The sequence below is a fragment of the Saccopteryx leptura genome, chromosome 3, assembly GCF_036850995.1.
Source record: "Saccopteryx leptura isolate mSacLep1 chromosome 3, mSacLep1_pri_phased_curated, whole genome shotgun sequence".
NCBI lineage: Eukaryota > Metazoa > Chordata > Mammalia > Chiroptera > Emballonuridae > Saccopteryx > Saccopteryx leptura.
In genome coordinates this window covers 318,978,385-319,000,937 of record NC_089505.1, presented here as the reverse complement: position 1 = coordinate 319,000,937, position 22,553 = coordinate 318,978,385, and the positions used below count along the sequence as shown (strand labels likewise).

At 41.4% G+C, this 22,553-nt stretch overlaps 1 protein-coding gene and 1 non-coding gene across 3 annotated transcripts in view; one reads left to right on the top strand and one right to left on the bottom strand.

Moving 5' to 3' along the window:
• The window catches only part of XKR4 (XK related 4), a 481,088-nt gene that overhangs the window by 309,236 nt on the left and 149,299 nt on the right, over positions 1-22,553 (top strand). The window lies entirely within an intron of this gene.
• Positions 13,383-13,458, bottom strand: TRNAS-GGA (transfer RNA serine (anticodon GGA)). Its single transcript has one exon. It is a non-coding gene; the product is annotated as a tRNA-Ser (tRNA).

The following is a 22,553-nucleotide window of genomic DNA, read 5'->3' as shown; positions in this document are numbered from 1 at the left end:
CCCCTAGTTTATGCCTCCTTCTCCCCAACTTCAGACAACCACTGATCTTTTTTACTCCACAGTTGGTCTTTTCCAGAATGTCATATGATTGGAATCATACACTTGTAGCCTTTTCAGATTGACTTGTTTCACTGAATAATATGCATATAAGATTCCTTTATGTCTTTTCATGGATCAATATCTCATTTGTCTTTACCACTGAATATTTCCTTGAGTGGATGTACCATAGTTTGTTTATCCATTCATGTGTGAAGGGCTTCTTGGTTGCTTCAAAGTTTGGGTAATTACAAATAAAACTGCTGCAAACATTATGTGCAGGATTTTGTGTGTACATAACTTTTCAGTTCCTTTGTGTAAATACCAAGGAATGCAATTGTTGGGGTATTTGATAAAGGTATGTTTTGTTATACAAAAAAACACCAAAACATCTTTCAAAGTGACTGTACCATTCTGTATTTCCACCAGCAATGAATGAGAGTTTCTCACCAGCAGTTAATGCTGTTATAATATGCATTTCCCTAGTGACATATGATGTGGAGACTCTTTTCTTTGAGATGTCTGTAAAGGTGTCTGGCCCAATTTTTAGTGGGATTGCTTATTTTCTTGTTTTTGAGTTTTAAGATTTCTTCATATATATTTGATAATAATCTTTTATCAGATACCTCTTTTGCAAATATTTTCTTCTGGTTGGTGACTTGTCATTTTGTTTTCTCGACACTGTTTTCCACAGAGAAAAAGGTTTTCATTTTATAGCAGTCCAATTTATCCATTACTTCTTTAATGGATTCTGCCTTTAGAGTGATATCTAAAGTCATCACCAAGCTCAAGGTCATCTAAATTTTCTCCTATGAGTTTTATAGTTTTTCATATTACATCCATTTTGAGATAATTTTTGTGAAGAAGGTAAAGTCTGTACCTAGACTCTTTTATTTTGAATGTGGATGTCTAGTTGTTCTAGCTCCTTTTGTTGAAGAGATTATATTTTCTCCTCTGTCAAAAATTAGTTGACTATATTTATGTGGGTCTATTTCTTAGCTCCCTGTTTTGTGACATTGATCTATCTATAATATTATTTTCTTTTCTTTTTTCTTTTTTACAAATACCACACAGTCTTGATTGCTATAGTTTTATAGTAAGACCTGAAGTTGAGTCATGTCAATTATCCCACTTTGTCTTTCTCCTTCAATATTATATTAGCTCTTTGGAGTCTTTTGCTCCTTCAAATAAACTTTAGAATGTTTGTCAATGTTCACAAAATGATTTGCTGGGATTTTGATGGTATTGTATTGACTCTATACATAAAGTTGAAATAAATGACGTCTTTACAATATTGAGTCTTCCTAATTGTGAACATAGATTTAGTTTGTTGATTTCTTTTATCAGAGTTTTGTAGTTTTCTTCATATAGATCCTGCATATATTTTTAGATTTATACCTAAATATTTCATTTGAGGGGTTGCTAATGTAAATAATATTTATTGTTTTTAATTTCAAATTTCACTTGTTTATTGCTTTTATATACCTATATGAAGTAAAGTGACTTCTGAATATTAACCTTGGATCCTGTGACCTTTCCATTACCACTTATTAATTTCTGAAATTTCTTTTTTTGTCAATTCTTTTAGATTTTCTAAATAAATAACCATGTCATCTGTGAACAAAGATAGTTTTATTTTTTCTTTCCCACTTTGTGCATTTTACTTCATTTCCTGCTATGTAGTCTTTTCTTCTTCTTCTTCTTCTTCTTCTTCTTCTTCTTCTTCTTCTTCTTCTTCTTCTTCTTCTTTGTCGTCTTCTTTTTCTTATTCTTAATCTTATTCTTCTTATTCTTTTTTTTTTCCAAATGAGAGGAAAGGGGATAGAGAAATAGACTCCCACATGTGCCTTAATGAGGACCACCTGATAACCTCCATCTGGGGTCATGCTCACAACCCAGCTATTTTTAGCACCTGAGGTAGACGCTCCATTGAGCCACCCCCAGCGCCTGAGGCTGATAACTCAAACCATTCGAGCCATGGCTGCAAAAGTAAAAGAGAGAGAAAGGGGTGGGGGAAGGGTGGAGAAGCAGATGGTTGCTTCTTCTCTTTGCCCTGACTAGGAATCAAACTCAGCACATCCACATGCTGGGCCAATGCTCTACCACTGAGCCAACTGGCCAGGTCTGATGATGATTTATTTATTGTGTTAATGCTATTCTCTGAACCCAGACTACATCAAGACTACAGGGGCCCCGGCCAGTTGGCTCATATCATATGGGGAATATTTAACTCTGATGAGTCAGTACAGACAATAAAAAGCAGACAATTTATAACCAAGTTATCAACCTTACCACCAGCAGTATACTACCAAATAACCCATAAAGTAGTTAGGAAGGAAAGAAAGAAGGTGGAAAGGAAGGAATGGGGAAAACTCAATAACCTGAAATATCACAAGTCAAAGATAAACTCCAGAGCTCAATGAGTTTTTGTTTGCTCACATGCTCTAGTGTTGCCTTAATTCTCCACTTCCTTGATGCTTGCTTGGCCATCTATGTGCTGCACCTGCACCTGGTGGATACAGAAAAAAAATATCTGAAACAGTAATTTGATATTATCAGACTCCAGAAAGACACTTCTGAAAACACTAATTAGATTTTCTTCAGCCTTTTTTAATTTAGTGAGTTCTAAGAGAAGATCGCACCTCTCTTAACACTTATAAAGAGAACTTGTGAGTGAGATTATGAGTGAATAATACTTATTTGATGTTCAAGCATCATGTTGCCATGGTACCAATCAGATATTGTCTTCACCAGGGAACAGAAATTAAAACTGAAAACATCTGTGTACAACTGTTTTTGTTTGTTCCCAGTAAGCCATGTTAATGCTAAGAAAGAGAAGAGGTCAGGTTTTGTTGTTATCTGGTTTTCAAACAATAATACATTAAAATAAATAGAATACAAAGCAGTGCAATGAGTTTAGAGAAATAGAATTCTCCAAAGGAGCGTATTATTCTTATGAATTTTCATTATTAAAGGATAGGAAACTGCCAGAAAGTGAGTTCTTAATGGTCAGAAGCAAAGGTGTCATCTCAAGCCAAAGGGAATGAGTTGGTGACTAATGGATGCAGGTGCAAGATTGATCTGGAAGACTAATTGGCTGTTTTTATAGCATCAAAATTCTGACCTTATATGAGAGCTATAAAATATCCATTGTGCTTAAGGGAATACTTGTGCATTTGACTGTCATAATAAAAGAAATATAAAAAAAGACAAGTGAATAATTAACTTGAAATTCAAGAAAATGGTTGCCCATTGGGGATGAGGTGGATGGAGGGAGGAAAAAGCTTCATAGATATTGGTAATGTTCAATTTCTTAAGTTGAAGGGTATTTTATTATTCTTCTTGAAACTTGTAATTCTGGTGGCCAAGGCCAGGCAGGTTCACATTGGATTCAGGCAGACGGCAGAAGAGCTGCGGAGCTGAAAAGCGCTGGGCCATTCTGTTTAATAGAGTCTCACAACGGCGGACGAGCAAACAGGCAGGGAAAAACCTCCTCTCAAGGCAGCAGGCAATGGAACAGTAAAACAGCCTTTCACAATGGCAAGCAAGCAATCTGCCCCAAATTAAAGCACCTGTAGCCTTACACAGGCTATACACATGTGGCTCTGCCATGTCCTCACACACTAATCATGCAGAGTGCAAGTGAGCAAGCCTAACACAGCTGTTTTCCCAACAGAACTCCATGTAGACATTGTGTACACTCACAATAAAAATTTACTTAAAGAGTTAAAGAGAGACTAGAATTTGACAAGTATATGGCCTGAGGGCAGTGGATTCAAGTCTTGAGTCTCCTACTAACTAGCTAAATAATTAGCATGCTAAATGGTCACTATATTTTCTTCCAGCTTGAAACTATTCAACTCTGTGCTTCTCACATGGAATACAATATTGCAATATTGTTGAATATATCATGTTGGGAAATCATGTTTGGTATCATGCAAAACCAAAAAAAATCCTACAGACACCAGTCAATTATCCACCCGATTTAATTAGCAGAGTAGGTTATGTTCTTCTCCCAGGTAAACCCCTGTAAGTAACCTTGCTATTCACTGAGCAGAATTTTGGATAGTCTTCATAAGGCATAATATTGTTAAGTCAACAATGGGACTTACAAGGTGGGAGTCAGAGGTCTTGTCTGACTGCAACACTCTGCACTGCTATCAATTTGTCTTGTCATTCAGAGCTCCTCTAAATGTAAAATAGCAATATAATGAACTCAAGAGGCATCTAATTATTTCAGTTCATCAAATGCTGTCAGGTGCTTTACATTTTCTCCAAAGAAGTAACTGTGCTTTTTTAGGACTGGACTAGCCACCACACCAATCAAGTTTCAAGGAAATGCTCCCTTTTGGTTTTCAGAGTCAAGAGACAGTAACATCCCCTTTCCTCATTTTTTCTGCAGGTATTTATAGAGTGCCTACTGTTGGCCAAGTGTTATGATGGCTGCTGATTCCTACTTACTTTCTCAGAGCACAGATAGATATGATCATTTCAAATGTGCTCAGGAACATTGCAGCAAATTTCCCAGGTTCTGGTGTTCACTTGTTCTCATTTGGATTTGTACGTGCGTGAGCCTCCTCCTCTTGTTGAGTAAACTACAGGCAAGACAGCAGATTACATAACTGGGAGCAAAAGTGTGTGCGCTCCCACTTTGGGGTCATGTCTTTTGGCACAGCTACTGCAGAGGCACCATGGGCTCCAGCTCGTACCGGGACCTCACACTCCACCCCCATAGAGGGCAGGGCACCTGGCTTTTTTTTTTTTTTTTTTTTTTTGTACTTTTTCTGAAGCTGGAAATGGGGCGAGACAGTCAGACAGACTCCCGCATGCGCCCCACCGGGATCCACCCGGCACGCCCACCAGGGGTGACACTCTGCCCACCAGGGGGCGATGCTCTGCCCCTCTGGGGCGTCGCTCTGCCGCGACCAGAGCCACTCTAGCGCCTGGGGCAGAGGCCAAGGAGCCATCCCCAGTGCCCAGGCCATCTTTGCTCCAATGGAGCCTTGGCTGCAGGATGGGAAGAGAGAGACAGAGAGGAAGGAAGGGGTGGGGGTGGAGAAGCAAATGGGCGCTTCTCCTACGTGCCCTGGCTGGGAATCGAACCCGGGTTCCCCGCATGCCAGGCCGACGCTCTACCGCTGAGCCAACCGGCCAGGGCCTGGCTTTTTTTTTATAAGGCACTCCCTTGGGCCCAGAGATCACAACAGTAGTAGAGGGAACAATACTAGTCTTTTCTGTTATATCTGCTAAAATAAGCGAGGCCCCATTGTTAGGACGTTGCCACGCTCTCCCACCAATGGGAGAGAGGGTCCTCTGATAGGGCCCGGATGGTTGACATTTCAGCATCCATCTCCTGCAAAGCCTCATGCATCTGCTGCTGATTGTCAGGGATATAGATGTAGCAGTTCACATGCACAGGGCACAAGTATCGCCCTGTTCTGTAGTAAGCAAGTTTAAGGCCATGTGGTTTGGTAAGACTATTTTTTGCACTTAGGTAGTCTCATCAAGGAGGAGACTCAAGGAATGGCAAGTGACATTCAAGGCTTGTGCTATGTGTTGGGCCAATGTCTCAACCTGTAATTTTGCATTAATAGTATCACCCCCCTGTACAAAGAGAGCCAGAGGGGAAAACCACCAGGCAGCTTTTTTTTTTCTATGTCAGAAGTGATTCATGGGGTCCCAATTTAGGGGCTTTTGTGCCATGTCGGTACGACCTTGCCATAGATAAAAGGGCAACCCCAAGTACAACGGCCAGTCCACTGGGCAGGCAGCCAGGGCCAGCCATACCTGCCACAGACCCACAACCTGTCTTTTGGCAGAAAATCTGTAGGCTTTGTATTTATAGGCTTTTTTGACCCCATCAGTGGTTTGTGGTGGGAGACACTGTCAGGTTGGCACACAAGACTGTGGGCAGTCAGCCCACGGTACAGTCGGGCACACTGTCATTGTGTTGTTTTATGCAAAAAGGAGCCACCTGTAAACGTTTTACATGAATGTTGGCCATCCAACCTTAACTGTTACACACAGTTTTTTTTAGCAAGGGTGGTTCGTTGTGGCAAGAGTACCACAGAAGCGTCTCAACAGTCTGCCGAGACATGCATTTCACTCTGGACTCGTGTGGTGGGTGTTTCATGCACACAGATTGTCCAGTTCTGGAGGAAGGCAGGGGTGATATGTCAAGGAAGCCCTTCTGCCATCTCTGCAGGCAGCTCAGTGCAAATCCAGCAACGGGACACCTGATGCACTCACGCAAACGTGTGGGCCCATGACATGAGACATTGCTGGCAGTCTACCTTGACGATATGACAGAGCAGAAAATGAAACCCTCAGAGGCCAGTCCCGTCCCTCAGCAAGAATGTAAGTCACTCTCTCGTCCTGTGAGAGAATGGTGACAGGTATTGAAAGGCCTCCCGGTCAATGATACCAGACTTGTGCACCTGCATTCAAGGGAGGGGGCCCCTCACTAAGAGCTACTGTGTAGAAGGGCACAGGCCACAGTTTTACGGCATCTGAGCCTCTCAGAAGGGAGGAGGGAGCTGCAGCAGGCAAAGTCGCTCACACCTCCACCGGTCACTTGGTGAGCCAGGGTGTGAGGGTCAAACCCTTCACTAGGCCTGCTCCCCAGGGTTTTAGTAACACTACCCATGGAGACCCCTCTGCCTCTAGTTTCCCTGGCCGGCTCCATTTTTCCTCCCAGCCCGGAACCCCCGTAGACGGAGCTGGTAGCACTAAAGCTCTATCCTGTACCTGTGTGTGCAGGTCCATGGATCTGAAAGCAGTCACCTTAAGGTGACAAGTTGCCCCTTTTAGCACCCAATTCAGAGGGCTATTTTTTTGTTTGTTTGTTCAGTGAGGCTGCTCATTCAGCAGCTGTACCGCAATGGGAAGCTGCAGCTTCCACCACTTTTTTAAGGGCATCAGTGTTTTTAGCTTTTTTTTTTTTTTTTTTTTTTGGCAGTCTGTTGAAATGTTTAATCATGTCAGTAGTTTGAGGAGGGCAATATGGTGCATATAACTGTCCGTGCATGTCATTGTTTTTAGACCAGCTGTGGGTAGCTTGTCCAGTAGGAGGAGTTTCTCGGTCACTAGCAGCTGCTAGCGGGCAGCCATAGGCCACTGAAAGGCCACTGAAAAGCCTGTATGATGTGCTCCTGACCAGCCCTGGCTACACAGTGGGCGTATCTCAAGCCAGTGGCAGTATCTACTGCTCTGAATGCATACCGGACTTCCTGGTCTTTTGGCATGGGGCCTATGTAATCTACCTGCCACAAGGGCAGTGGCTTCTCCCCGCTAGGTATCTGTCCTGGGAAAGAAGCCAGGCGTCTCCTCTATGGGTATTGTTGCGCCCATCACAGGCACAGCCTCATGGCCTCTTTGGCCTTTGCCCAGGACACAGTTAGTCCCTAGCCCTGCGCAACAAAGCCCACTGTATAAGCCTCCACATGCAACCACGCTGTGTTCGCAACTGTCGCTTAGACCCACACCAAGGCATCTGCAGTATCATTATCAGGGGCCTGCAAGGGTCAATGTCCAGAAATATGGTAAATTATGGCTCCTTCCTGCAAGCCACACTTTTACGGATCCTGCCACATCTCTTTCCCTGACAGAGGGTGGTGGGCCAACAAGTCAACTCTGAGTGGCCCAATGGGGCAACCATAGCATTAGGCCACAGTAGACAGCCCAGCTGTCTGTGGGAATGTCCAGTTTTATTTTGTTTTGTTTTTTTTTTAATTAGGACCAGACATACCGTTTGTAGCTTGACCCATTGAGTGGATTGTCTTGTGTCTGTCTCAAACTAAAAAGTTTCTGTTTGAGACAGCAGAAAAACAATCGTTCACATTGGGGGCTGCCACCTACAGGAGCCATTTGTGTGCCACACTTCTGCGGGAGGGGTTAGTTTCCTCTCCTGGTATGGAGTTTTTTGCATTTTATCCAGGGCCACTTCTATATCCCACTTTTTGGTTATAAACTGTATCAGTCCCAGAAGAGACTGCAGCTCCTGTGTCAGGGTGCTAGACAAGAACCGGGCCCATTGCGTAAGATACACACCCACTTGGTCAAGGTAAGAGTCTGCACCATCCATTTTGAGGGCGAGTAACCCAAGAATGAAGCCAGACTTTGACCAGATACGTGGTCTATACTGTGACTGGCTGTGGCCCTGTGATACTTTCACAGGCCCGCAAGGCGGCGTACATTGTTGTCAACTGCTTTTCAGTGAGGGAATACCATGTGGCGGCTTTCTTTCACACCTGGGACCAAAAGCCAGTGGGTACCTTCCGACTACTCTGCTTTTGTCAAAGACCCCAGCCAAACCCTGTCTCCTCTACTTGGACCAACATCAGGAGTGACAGGGTCAGGTTTATTACCTGAAACATCTGGGCTTGTGCCACCACCCATTTCGTGGCACGGAAGGCATGCTGTGCCTCAGGGGTCCAGTTCCAGTTCTTACCCTTCCAAGTCAATCAAAACAAGGATCTGGCCAACAAGGCCAGTTGGGGTATGAAGGTTTGCCAGGACCCTAATAGATCTACATAAGTCTGCAACTGTTCCACAACTTTCAGTCAGGGGTATGCTTGAATTTTGTCAATTACTGCCTCAGGCATAATATTGCCTTACCTGACCAGACAATACCAAAAAACTTGACAGAGTAACCAGGTCCCTGGACTTTTTCCAAGCCCCACCCCGTGATGGCCTCTCGAAGACCATGGGCTGCCATTTCAAGATCTTCAAGAGAATCAGAGGTTAGCATCATGTCATCAATGTAATGGAACAATTGCACTGTCTCAGGGTGGTTCCATGTGGCCAAATCTTGGGCCACCAGGTCATGACACAGAGTAGGACTATGTAAAGATTCCTGTGGCAATACTTGAAATGTCTATTTCCAGCCTTCCCACTGAAGGCAAATTGCTCTGAACTAGCAGCGTCAATGTCAATATTAGAGAAAGCATTAGCCAAGTCCACTACATAGTGGTATCGGCCCAGTTTCACTGACTACAGATTCATCCGTTCAGTAATGTCTGGGACAGCGGCATGCAGAGGTAGGGTGACCTTTGTTTAGCTCCCAGTAGTATATACTGTTATATGCCAGGAACCATCAGGTTTCCTGATAAGCCACACAGTGGAGCTGTATATAGGCTGTGTGTTGGCCGAATGATCCCAGCTTTCTCCAGCTTTAAAATTGTCTGGCTGATTTCCTCATGTCCCCCTGGCAGGCGGTACTGTTTCACTAACCCAATTCAGGTTGCTTGAGGGAGGCGTAGGGCATAGTGCAGATGCCTCATCACCATGGTTTCATTACTCGTAGCCACAGCCAAAATTGTCCCTGGGTGGTGATTAAAGCCAGCCTCTATTTTTTGCACTAGGGGATATATAAACTTTGTATGCCCTAAGAGGCAGTCTGCCAATCCCCATAGTCACTGTTGTCTTACGGACCTGTACCTGGTGCCTCCCATATCCCTCTATGGTCACCAAGTGTCCCTTGAACAAGTCTGGGTTGCCAAAAATTAGAGTCTGCACCTGTGTCCACCAAGGCTGGGATGTCTGGACCTGGTCGGGGGACCAATAGATGGCCAGTTCAACACGAGGCCTCCGGTTCCCCAGATCCTCCATTTCCCGGGACCGTTGGCCTCCCCACTACTCAGAAAAATAGGCAGAGACAGGCCCGCCACTTGGATTTTGTGAACTTTGCCACCACCTTGTGGCAAAGGCAGGAACTGCTGCTCTGAACACAGCTGTCTCCACAAATCGCACCACAAGTGGTGCCCCTGATCTTTAAGGGCCTGATCTCAGTCCCGTGTTTCGGGGCAGCGCTCCCCTTTGTGGCACTGGCCGTCCACTTTCCAACTCCAGATTGTGGCTTCTTGCTCGCTCGTACTTGGGAGGGCCGCCTTGGGCAGCACACTTCTACGTCATCCGGGCACTGATCTAAGTCTTTTTTCTTGTGCTGTAGTCGCTGCAGCCAAGCTACCCGGCGGGCCTCTTCTCAGTGGGCTGCTGGGACATTTGGTTCAATTGTTCAAGAGTTCTCCAGGTCTGCTCTAGGCGGGGGTGGACTTTCCACTCTGGGGGCGTCCAGTGCATCAGGTACACCGCTACCAGGTGTCACAAGGTGCTCAGGGGCAACATCTCTGCCCACTCCACTCTGGGATGCTCCTCCATAGCAGCAGGGAGTCCCCCAGCACTACTCACCTTATCCTGCCTATCTTGCTCACTGAGCCACTTGTGGGGGTCCAGAGGCCCCTTGGGAGGTGTGATGCCAAGGGAAAAGGAGGCATGCAGAGCCATCATGGGGTGGGGATGGACAACAAAAGCCACAGCACATTTTATTGTTCAAGTCCAGTTTTTGTATAGTGCAGGAGCATTCATGCATGCGCCTCCTCCTCTGTTGAGTATTTCCCCATGTATAAGATGCACCTTAATTTGGGGGCCCAAAATTTGAAAAAAATATATATTACATAAAGTTATTGAATTCAAGTTTTATTCATCATAAAATTCATATAATTCCTCACTATGTCAAAACTCCCATCCATTAGCTTGTCCTCATCTGTGTCTGATGACAAATCACTGTCTTCATATATTACCTTGTCCTCAGTTCCAGCTATGGCATTTAAAATGTTAGACTTTTTAAATGACTTGACAATTATTTCAATCTTGATATTATTTAAGGATCTTTTCACTCAGGTACAAACTTCTCCTATAGTTGGTTTCTTCACTCTTCCTGCTGATGTCAAATTGTCCCCAGACTTCATCCATTGGTTCCATTTGTCTCTCACGGCAGCTTTGAAAGGTTTGTTAATGCTGACATCAAGTGGTTGGATCTCAAGCTTCCAGGTATGATGGCAAGTTTTGTTTTTTGCTCTGCAGCAATCTTCTTTGTGTTTTTTGTTATGTGTGCCCTGAACTGATCAAGCACCAATAGGGCATATTTGCATAAGAGCCCACCTGGTCTCCCTCTTCAAACTTTCTCAGAACAAAATTTCATCCCATTCTGATCCATCCAACCCTTGTCATGACCGTGGACAATCACTGCTTGAGGAATGTCTTCTTTTGGCATTGTTTTGCATTTGAAAATCAGCATAGGAGGCAGCTTGGTTCCATCAGCACAAGCTAGAACAACTGTAGAATGGTTCTTTTCATGTTCAATTGTCTTCACAGTTACAGTTTTCGCCCCCTTCTTATCAATTGTTTTGGTACTTGGGACATCAAATTGAAGGGGGATTTCATCCATATTTGCAATCTGTCCCAACTCAAACTGATGTGTCTTCCAACATTGAATGACACAACAATGAAATTCAATGACCTTCTGTTCATAGCTTTCAGGCATCTTTTGGGCAAGTCTGGTGCATTAGTCCATTTTGTTTCATGAACCTGAAGCACCAATTGTGTCCTCCTTTGAAATCAGTAACTTCTTTTTCATCAGCAACTCTTCTTGCCTCATGCTGAACCATCTTTGTGGACACAGGAATTCCAATTGCCCTTTGCTCTTCAATCCGTATCTTCAATTCCCTCTCTAAATCAAGCCATTTTGCTGACTTGCCTCTCAAGGCCTTCTTCTGCCATGGCGTTTTCAGTAGGGTTTCTTCTTCCCATAGCCAGTCTCGGGTTGATTTCTCAGTTGGAGGACTAAACTTACTTTCAGCAGCACAATTTCCATTCACTTTTGCAAACTGCATCACTTTTAACTTGAATTCAGCACTGTACAAAAATGCTTTCTGAGCCATTTCTGGGCAGAATGTGGCAAAACGTAACCTACTGTAATATACCAGTAACAAGTACAAAACAATGAGCGCAAAGACAAGCAGCACAAAAAAGCGGGAAATGCAAGCTAAAAAACTACAACCTCTGTATAAGACACACACAATTTTTAGACCCCAGATTTTTAGGAAAAACGTGCATCTTATATATGAGGAAATATAGTGGAATAGGCAGCAGGTTACAAACTGTGGGCACAACAGCGCATGTGCTGCCACTTTTGGGTCATGTCCTTTGGCATAGCTACTGCACAGGTGCCGCAGGCTCTGGCTTATACCAGGACCTCACAGTATGTCAGATGAGAATAGATAGATTTGAGCTGCTGTCTTCTGATTTTGTTTCAGGCTCTAGTGTCATCTGAAACAGAACACTCTTTTATTGGTCCTGACCAGCTCCTTTTTCTCCATCCCAAGAGCAGAGTTGCCCACACAAACGCTGGTGGTTCCCAGGCAGGCGAGGCTGTGGGAAAGTCCATTACTCAGGCTTTAAAGTTGAGCACCAAACTCTGAAAACTAGGGCAAATGTCTTAAGCTGTGGAAGGCTCGATTTATTCACTCCGAGATGGGGAACTACTTTAAATATTATAATGAGCACTGTGAACACTCTATTATAGGGTAGCACATGTAAGACCCTGAGCTCAGGGCCTAACACTTAATATTAACTCAACAAAAAATTCTATTTGCTTCCTCTTGATGTTCTCACTACCCTAATTAAATACACAATCACATATCAAAGAGAAAGCTTTAGTCCTGAGAACTGCCAGTTGCCTTCTGGCTCCATTGGTTCTAATAAGAACCTAGCTGAAGGAATCTGGTGTCATCCAATTCTCTCAAACATGTCCAAGAATTCTTAAGAAATAATCAAATTCAAATTTAAGGATGCACTTAAATTAAGGGGGGCAATGTTAGGCACCAAATTTGTTATGGAATCTTGGGAAACAAAATCAAAAGACTGATGTGATCAAGAGACTACTTCCAAGGTGATTTGGCCACCTTTCTTACCCAGCTTCCTTCAATAAGAGTTTAGTATAAGGATTAATAAGGGAAGTTGGCAAACTGTGATAACATATAAGAGAGTACAAGCCATTCCTATAACAATCAAAATTCTCGAGAAAAGACATGTTCATTCTCAATATCAAAAGAATAAGAAACCCCTCAGAAAATTAAATCTTAATTCTATGACATTTTTCTGCTTATGCAAACATTGAGGAATAGAAAAAACAGAATTTATTTGAACTTCCACCAGCTGTATTTTTCTCATTTCTTTCTTTTCCAGTTTTTTTTTTTTTTTTTTGTATTTTTCTGAAGCTGGAAACGGGGAGAGACAGTCAGACAGACTCCCGCATGCGCCTGACCGGGATCCACCTGGCACGCCCACCAGGGGTGACACTCTGCCCACCAGGGGGCGATGCTCTGCCCCTCTGGGGCGTCGCTCTGCCGTGACCAGAGCCACTCTAGCGCCTGGGGCAGAGGCCAAGGAGCCATCCCCAGTGCCCAGGCCATCTTTGCTCCAATGGAGCCTTGGCTGCGGGAGGGGAAGAGAGAGACAGAGAGGAAGGAGGGGGGGTGGAGAAGCAAATGGGCGCTTCTCCTATGTGCCCTGGCCGGGAATCGAACCCGGGTCCCCCGCACTCCAGGCCGACGCTCTACCACTGAGCCAACCGGCCAGGGCCTTTTCCAGTTATTTTTAATGTTTTCAATTTACTTAAAGAACTAGTAAGTGATTTACTATGGGATACTAGGTACGGTTTAAATCCACATGCAGACAGAGAAACTGAGCATTATCCTCTAAATAACCTAAAGAATAATGCAAGTTTCTTTTGTGTTTCCAGGACTTTCTTCTATTGAGTTCACTTCTGTATCTTCGGTATTTGTAGCAAGTGCTTTGTACTTCACACCTACTATTTATTAACATGGCAGACCCTCAGCACAATACTGCACAGGTGACTAATGTATTCGATGAAAGAATCAAACTAGACATTTCTAAATCTAAGATTCAAAAATGAGTAAAATTATGTTTATTTCAGTCAAAAAAATAATTAACGTCTCTGTTTATTATTGTGGCTTTAATATTACAGCAAAAATTACCCTTTAAAACCATTTCATGTCTAAAAATAAATTAAATGCTGATATGTTGAACATTCAATACCAAGAGAGTTGGCAATACACATAGTACATATAGTTAAAAATATAGCCATATATTTAAAAATCTAAATTCAATAACATATTGAAAAAGGTAATTATTTTGATTTTCAAAAGAAAAAATTGTAATTATTCTAAATATGATGTATTTCAGATCTCAACTTCGATATTTTATTATGTTTTTTTCAAATTATTTTTCTTTGCTTGTCTCCCTTAACCAAGATACTTTCCATTTTTATTATTGCCAAGGCAAAGAAAAATAATTTAGAATTAATAATAAGGTGTCTTAATTTCTAACATGACTTCTTTTGGTGTGCTTGATAGATTTTCAAATTAAGTAGAAGTTCCCATGATAAATGTTTATATGGCATTATTTCATCAAAGCATTTCCACCTCTATCATGCTTCTTTCTCTCTCCACACATGGAATCTGTATTCTTGTTCCTGTTCTCCAAATAGGAAGCTGAGTTTTAACCTAGAAGAGTAACACTAGGACTAAGGGGAGAGGTCATGTCAAGGTCAAAAGAGAACTGTGTCTTATCTCCAGTTATGCTGTGTTTCTGTTATAAATCTCATCAAAAAATAAATATGCAAATTCTAAATACCACTAGTAAAGGAAAGAATATACTTTACATTTTTATAATATTATAATTAGGGATGCCTTTGTCAACTTTTCTTATCCTAAATGATGAAGAAAGGCAATTATTATGTGCGCTATGCTAAGGTTTGATGTTTTAGTAGCAGAACTCAAAAGTATTAACTCTATTCCAACAGGAATATGCAGTAATGAATAGAAGTAGTCATTGACCTGAAACAAGATGACTTTGAACATGACACTATTACATAAAGTGGCAGCACTTATTTTCAGATAACAACTTTTTTAAAGCAATTGTGAATACATCCTAAAAAATAAAATGCTAACTACTAGATTTTGAGAAGCAGAATAAAATATTATACTGTGCTACTGAGGGTTGATATGTTTTGGCTGATATGGCTGAGGTGCTTTGTTTTAGAGGTTTTAGCAATAAAGGCAATCAGGTGATTCTTAATGCTGCCAAGAGTGCTGCAGTGGAGACATTAAAGGAAGGAGAAAGGGAAGTAATTTGGAAGATCAGAACTTTAATTCTGAAGATTTCATTAGGTATTGATTCCATTGACATCTATTGCTTCCTAAAGGTAGAAAATTAGTTTTGGGGAAATGAGTTTGTAAAATTTGTATTTTTTGAGTTTGCTCACTTTTATTGTTAAAAATGGTGCTGAACAGCCACGTGTGTGCCTGCCCTCAGAGCAGGGCACTTAGTTGCAAATTGTGGATTACCTTTCTGCTTGGGAAGGGCCATGGTTACACTAACGTTTGCTGGAGGAGGGATTTCATGCCAAAAAGTTTTAAAAAGAAAAATAGAAGAAGAAGGAGCAGGAAGAAGGAAGCCATGATGGCAGGGTGATAAAGAAGAAGCCAGTTTGTACAGAGAGGAGAAGGAAGAAGGTGTGCAGATGGGGAACCAGGGGTAATTGAGACTTGTGGGGGCCTTTGATTTTAGGAATAACTGGAGAATGTGTCAGGGTTTTGGAGCCCATTATGTGTTTACTCACCAGCTGGTGTGAGGCTAGAATGAAGGAATGGCCCATCAGTTTTTGGCTCCACTGTTCCTTTACTGTCTGCCCGAATCCAATGAGAACCTGTATGTGAATGACCATTATGGCAGCGGCCCCTGGCCATATAATTAGTCTATAAAATATTGCTTTGTTGTAAAAGGTTGGGTGGTTGCCCAACTAATAGCAAACTTTATAGGCTTGTATTCTATAAGGAAGTTCTATTTAATGCTTGATTTTTTTAGCATATCTTTTTTTTTTTATTCAGTATTTTATTTTATTCAGTGAGAGGAGGGAAGGCAGAAAGACAGACCCTCACATGTATCCAGACCAGAATCCACTCAGCAAGCCCACTAGGGGGTGATGCTCTGCCATCTGGAGTGTTGCTCTGTTGCTCAGCAACCAAACTCTTCATAGCACCTGAGGTAGAGGCCATGGTGTCATCCTCAGTGCCCAGGGCCAACTCACTCCAATCAAACTATGACTACAGGAGGGGGAGAAAGGAGGAGAGAAAGAGAGAAGTGAGAAGGAGAGGGGTGGAGAAGCAGATGAGTGCTTCTTCTTTGTAACCTGACCAATAGTCAAACCTGGGACATCCGCATGCCAGGCTGAGGCTCTACCACTGACCCAACCAGTCAGGGCCTTTATTTCATATTTTAAATACATAGTCTCATTGATTCACCAAATATTCCAGTGGATAGCTGAATGGTGGAAAAGTCAGATAAGTACAAGTACACCCCACAGGACAAATACCTAGTGGGTAAATGAATATGCAAACGCTCAAGCCTAAGACTGTAAGCAATTGCCTTCACCCAGCCTTTGATCTGCCTAATCACAGCTCTGATCTGAAGAGGAGATTTTACATTTCTCAAGTTTCTGGCACACTTTCCAATCCTTAGTACACACAGCAGAGAGCTACAGAAATGGCTGAAGTACGTGAAGAGGAGCAAGGAGGAGAGTAAATCACTTGGTCGAGTATAAAGGGAACCCCTGAGACTCTCTTAGTTGAGGCATCTCAAGTATGTGAAAGAACAAAAAGTTCTGGTTTGAGTTTTATTTTTTTAGGTGAGTCGGTACTATAATTTGGAATTTGCTAAGATAATAAGTATTAAGTAGTTAACATTTTGAAAATTATTTCCATTTTTCTAATAATTAGAAAAATGATCTAATTGTTACTGTATTAATTTCATTTAACCCTCCCAGCAGCCTTATTTAAAGTTCTAGTATTATCCTAATTTTACATAAGAGTGTGCTGAGAAGACTAGATAAGTACTTCATTATTCCAACATCATTTAAAAGGAAGCAGAGGTGCCAAGAGATAATTTATCTAAGGCTCTGGGAAAAAAGGACAGAACCAGGATGCATATGTAGTCAATCTGGTCGCAAAGACAGCACATGAACCCACTCTATATCCTGAAAACTATTTCCTCATAAAGTGTCTCTCCGTCTGTGTTCTATTTTCATATATAATTAGTGAGAGGAGAAGGCAAGTGAGAATTCTGAGCCTTATTCTGCAAGTTTCCACTATACATCATCTTTGTGATGTTTTGGACATGCAGAATGTGATTTCAGAAAGTGGGACATTGGAGGGGAAATTTTTTCAAAAGGCAAAAGCATAGGTCAAAGCACAGGGCAGGAGGGCAGGGTTCAGGAATAGCAAATTATTCTACGTGCCTGAAAGTGTCTAGCTGGGTTAAGGATAGGAAGTCGTGGGCGAAGTTTGGAAAAGCAGGTAGGAGTCAGATCTTCCTTCAGGCAGAAAAAGACATGAGCAAGATGTTTGGAGAGATCACTTTCCCACTTTTCTGGATGACAGCTAAATGTACATTAGGAAAACTGTGTAGTGTATCAAGTGTGCTATATATTTTACATTAGTTTATTGGCTGTGTCAAACCTGTCAGATCATGCTAAGAGTAAGTATGGCTAGAGGGTCAGAACACTAACGTTGTAGAAATAGTAGCCTTGCAACTTCCCATTTGAACGGTTGAAATTTTACCAAAGGAAAAAATAAAAGCCAAAAGATAGGATAAGAAATGGCAATTCTGGATAAGGATCCTATGCTTTTTGCTTTGTTTGTTTTTAACTGAACCATTGAATAGAATGACTAAAAAAATTAAGTTTATTCTGACTGGAAGAAAAAGATCCCTGAAAGTACTGAGACATCAAAACACTGTGGAAACATTTACCTACAAATTAGTAAACAAAGAATTAAACATCATGACAGTAAATATGGGCTGTCAAGAAAACCAGTCAAAGCTAGTAGCAGAGTGACTGGGGATGACTGTGAAAGCATCTATTAGCCCCCACAAAGTATATTTATAAGGTAGTAAGTCTAATGCTTTAGAAAACACACCTAGACTCACCAGGCGGTGGCGCAGTGGATAGAGCGTCGGACTGAGATGCGGAAGACCCAGGTTCGAGACCCCGAGGTAACCAGCTTGAGAGTGGACTCATCTGGTTTGAGCAAAAAGCTAACCAGCCTGGACCCAAGGTTGCTGGCTCAAGCAAGGGATTAGTTGGTCTGCTGAAGGCCCGCGGGCAAGGCACCTATGAGAAAGTAATCAATGAACAACTAAGGTGTCGCAACAAAAAACTGATGATTGATGCTTCTCATCTCTCTCCATTCTTATCTGTCTTTCCTTGTCTATCCCTCTCTCTGACTCTCTCTCTGTCTCTGTAATAAATAAATAAATAAATAAATAAGTAACACACCTAATGTAAAAATTTCAAATAATACTTGTCACCTCCAAAACAGACTTCATGACTAAGTTTAGTCATGACTAAAAATATACCAGGACTCCTCTTTGAGAATTGCCATCATGACTGGTGACTAATATTTTGAAGGTCCTTAAATGCAACAAATAGTATATTATTTTTTCATTTGACAGTAAGTGTGATTTTTGGAAAATGTAAACAAAATTACAGAATTACGTCTAGTAAAGAAGGATGCTCTAAATTTGCAATACAATGTAGGGTCAACCAGAAACTGTGATTATAAAGAAAGAGATAGGTGTTATTGACTGAAAACCCTTTTTGCTGTCTGGCCAAGTCTTTCCGCGTTTTCCATTTCCTTGAGAAACACAGCTTGCTTGAAGGCTAGAAAATATTTCAGTACTCTAGGCTTCAATACCCTAGGCCCATGCGAATTTTCATTTACTATTCACTAGGCCTGAACCCTGACCCCTTTTCATTTTAATCTGGCAAAAACTATTAATTTGTTCAGATATTACCTCACTGTGAAGCTACCTCTGTCTGACCTTCAGTAGAACTTGGAACACACATCCACTGACATATACCTTACTTTGCCCTTCCTTTCTAAACTGTATGCTTCTTGAAGCAAAGAATGATGTTTTATTTGTCTTTGTACCTTTAGTTTCTAGAGAGTACATAATAAGTACTCAACAAATATACTTCTCACAAAAATGAGGGGATATTTCAAAATGAATATGAAGCTATAAAATGTCCCTTAATTTCTGTAAGCAGTGTATTTACTGAATAAGTGAATGATATAAGTCAACTCTAGACAATGTTAAACAAAATAGCATCACAGTAGCAAGGAAATAAAACATCCTAAGAAAATTGCTTTGAAAAATCAGTGTCTATTTTTAATGTACGCATCTTGGCATATTTGTTAAAAATTGGTCCATCTTTAGTATAACCTTTTAGAAAGTACATTATCTCACTCATGTGCATACTGTATATAACCCATTAAAAAGAACCAGAGGGAGAGGCATTCCATTGTACCAACAAAAAGAATCTAAAAGAACTGTTTGTGAATTTGATAGAAAAATATATATATAATTATGCTTTCAAATTCTGTATGCTGCCTTTGTTTTTCTCTATCAATTGCTTAGATATTGCATACAGTATTTTAAAATTTTGAAAAACATTTTATGCAAAGTATATTTAAAGAGACTCTGAAAACAGAGAAGCTGCTGTCTGAAATAGAATGCACCCATGCCTAATGAAATGACAAGACATCAAAATGCTTATCCATTTTATAGGGCTGCAGAAGAGCAAATAATCACCAGCATGAACTGAAACACCCATGATGCCAAATTTAGTTACATTCAAATCCATAGGGGACACTTCCTGGGATTAGGGTATGTATCGCATCACTAGGTTTTGAGTCCACTGGGCCTTCTCTGAGCCAGCCCCAGGCTGCCCACTCCATGCATGACCTTCACACATGATTCAGGGAAGCCTGACAGTCCCTCCAAAGGGAGTTATGGCCTGATTTTTTTCATAGCTCCTTGTCTTCAGTAGCCAATTAGCACACCTCACAAAAGCACTGATTAAAGACTTTTTGTAAAAATCCATCTAATGGTTTGTATATCGGTGAACAAAAAGGCATTCATTTAAATAATGGCCAGGCAGACTGACATCTTTGCAATATGTGCCCCCTTTTTTAATTGCTGACTCAATAAGAAGTTTCTGTGCTGCTGCAGTCCTGCCCATTAGTGCCGACGTGGAAGTGAAGGTGATTCCACTCATGTTGCTTCTCTGACAGTTGGGTTTTAGTATATCATGTGATGTAGTAACAAAGAAGAGGTGACTATGCAGCTAATAAAAATTTTTTTAAAAAAACCTCTGTATCTCTGTTTTTAATGATGAGAGCCACAAACCAGTGGTATTAATGTACTTTGTTTTAAATTGATAGGATTTGCTTTTCTAATACATTTACTTTATTTTGTGTTTAAACAATTTTCAATTCTTTTCTAGGAAAAAAAGAAAACTTCATTGTATCATGTATTGCAGTGGTCCCCAACCCCCGGGCCGCGGACCGGTACCGGTCCGTGGGCCATTTGGTACCGGTCCGCAGAGAAAGAATAAATAACTTACATTATTTTTGTTTCATTTATATTTAAGTCTGAATGATGTTTTATTTTTTTTTTAATGACCAGATTCCCTTTGTTACATCCATCTAAGACTCACTCTTGATGCTTGTCTCGGTCACGTGATACATTTATCCGTCCCACCCTAAAGGCCGGTCCGTGAAAATATTCTCTGACATTAAACCGGTCTGTGGCCCAAAAAAGGTTGAGGACCACTGATGTATTGTATATTCTAGTCCCTCCCTTCTGAAAAATCCAGGTCTAACACGTACCATTTAGTAAATATCTTATTAACAACATAATATGTTGTGTAAAATACCACATGAAGTCACAGCGACTTTGCCAGTTTTAATGTTTTTACTGTGTTCTCTTTGTCTCTTTCCCTGATCTCCCCTTAAGCTTATACCTGTTGTCTCTATTGGTTGTACACCTGGTTATTGTACTCCACTAATTACTGGCCGATTCTTCTATTGTTTCTGACAATACTCTATGGCATGAATCGTCCCATAATCTAATCTTATTAAAGTTATACCCCTTTGAAAGGACAGGACATTGTCAGTCCTGAGGCTGCTCTGACCCCAGGAGGACTCTTCTCAGCTGTCTCTTTCATTAGATTTCTCTGTTACACTTCTAGATGCGCTACCATTTCACTCTTGCTATAAGTGTCATTGATCACCTTCTTAATGGCTCACCACCAACATCTCCATTGTTTTTTGACAATGCCCTTAAGCATGAACTTCCACATACTCTGTCTCAAATAAAATTAGTCTCTTTTAGGTGCATACACTGGAGCTTTCTGTTTTTTATGTCCCGCCTCTCCCCTGTTAACCTAAAAAGAAAAAACCCAAATAAGAAGCAACAAATATTTATTTAAGATAAAAAAATAATTAAAATTTGGGGAGCACAGATTCAGGCAGAAATCCAAATAGTGTCCTGATTACAGGGTGAAGTTAAGGGGTTTTTCTGAAAGCAGAAAGAGAAAAATTACATAAATAGATAAACAAATTCATGTTGGTGCTGACAAGCTGAGTTACTCTTTCACTATAGATGGCTGGTTACTGATTTTGTCTTCTGAAAGAATGTTTATAATCATTAGTCTTTGTAGTGAGGAAGTCTGCTTTTCCTGTTGGCTTTACAAACAATTTTTTGTAAGACAATGCTGCTATGACCAATCCAGTTCAAGGAGCAAGATGTGCAAGACTGTTTCTCTGGAATGGCTATTCTGGCTCCATTTTAAAATGGCTCTATTTATGTTAACTTTTCATATCCCCTAAGCAGAACCTCTCTGCCACTGGACTAAAGCTAGGACTGGAGTCAGTAATTCACCTTACTCAGAACAATATCCCTACTCTATTATTGGGGTTCTGGTTCAGGATATAGATCCTAATCTTCTCAGCTGCCCTTCCCAGCATAGAATTCTGTCCTGTAGGACAGGGGAGACCAGGGCCCAGTATGTTCAGCTACCTATGTCTAGATTACAGCTTCATCCATACAAGTGGAGGATCAGTGAGAGGGAAGAAACCATCTTTATGTTTGTACTCATCTACAATAGAGCTTCTATAATACAATGCTGGAAGCTGGGGTGATGCCCACAGCCTGTCCCTCCTAGGGTGAGACTGTAATTCTAGACTGAGAGGAGGAGAGGCAGGCCCAGCTTCTTGACCAGACCCACCCGGAAAGAGCCTTTGTCACACTGAGTTGGGGAAAGGAGTAAATGTGTACATGTCGTGGCTCAGATATAATAATATCTTGCTGCTTTTAAATAGACTTATTACATTTTTCCTGAATAGATGCTTCTTCATTTGATTTAGTCCTTCGGACAAATTTTGGAGATTTCCAGTTTTTAAAAATAATTCTTAGCATTTAAAAAGTTGTTTCACTGGAAAGAAGATGTGCTGAACTTTCCCCTCTGCCACTTAGGAAGTCAGTCTCTCCTTACTTTTAAATTCTCATGATGATAGAGTTTAAATATTTTTTTTAAATGAATTTTTATTAATGGTAATGGGATGACATTAATAAATCAGGGTAAATATATTCAAAGAAAACATGTCTAGGTTATTTTGTCATTAGATTATGTTGCATACCCCTCACCCAGAGTCAGATTGTCCTTCGCCATCCTCTATCTAGTTCTCTGTGCCCCTCCCCCTCCCCCTAACTCTCCCCCTGTCCTCCCTCCCCCCACCCCTGGTAACCACCAC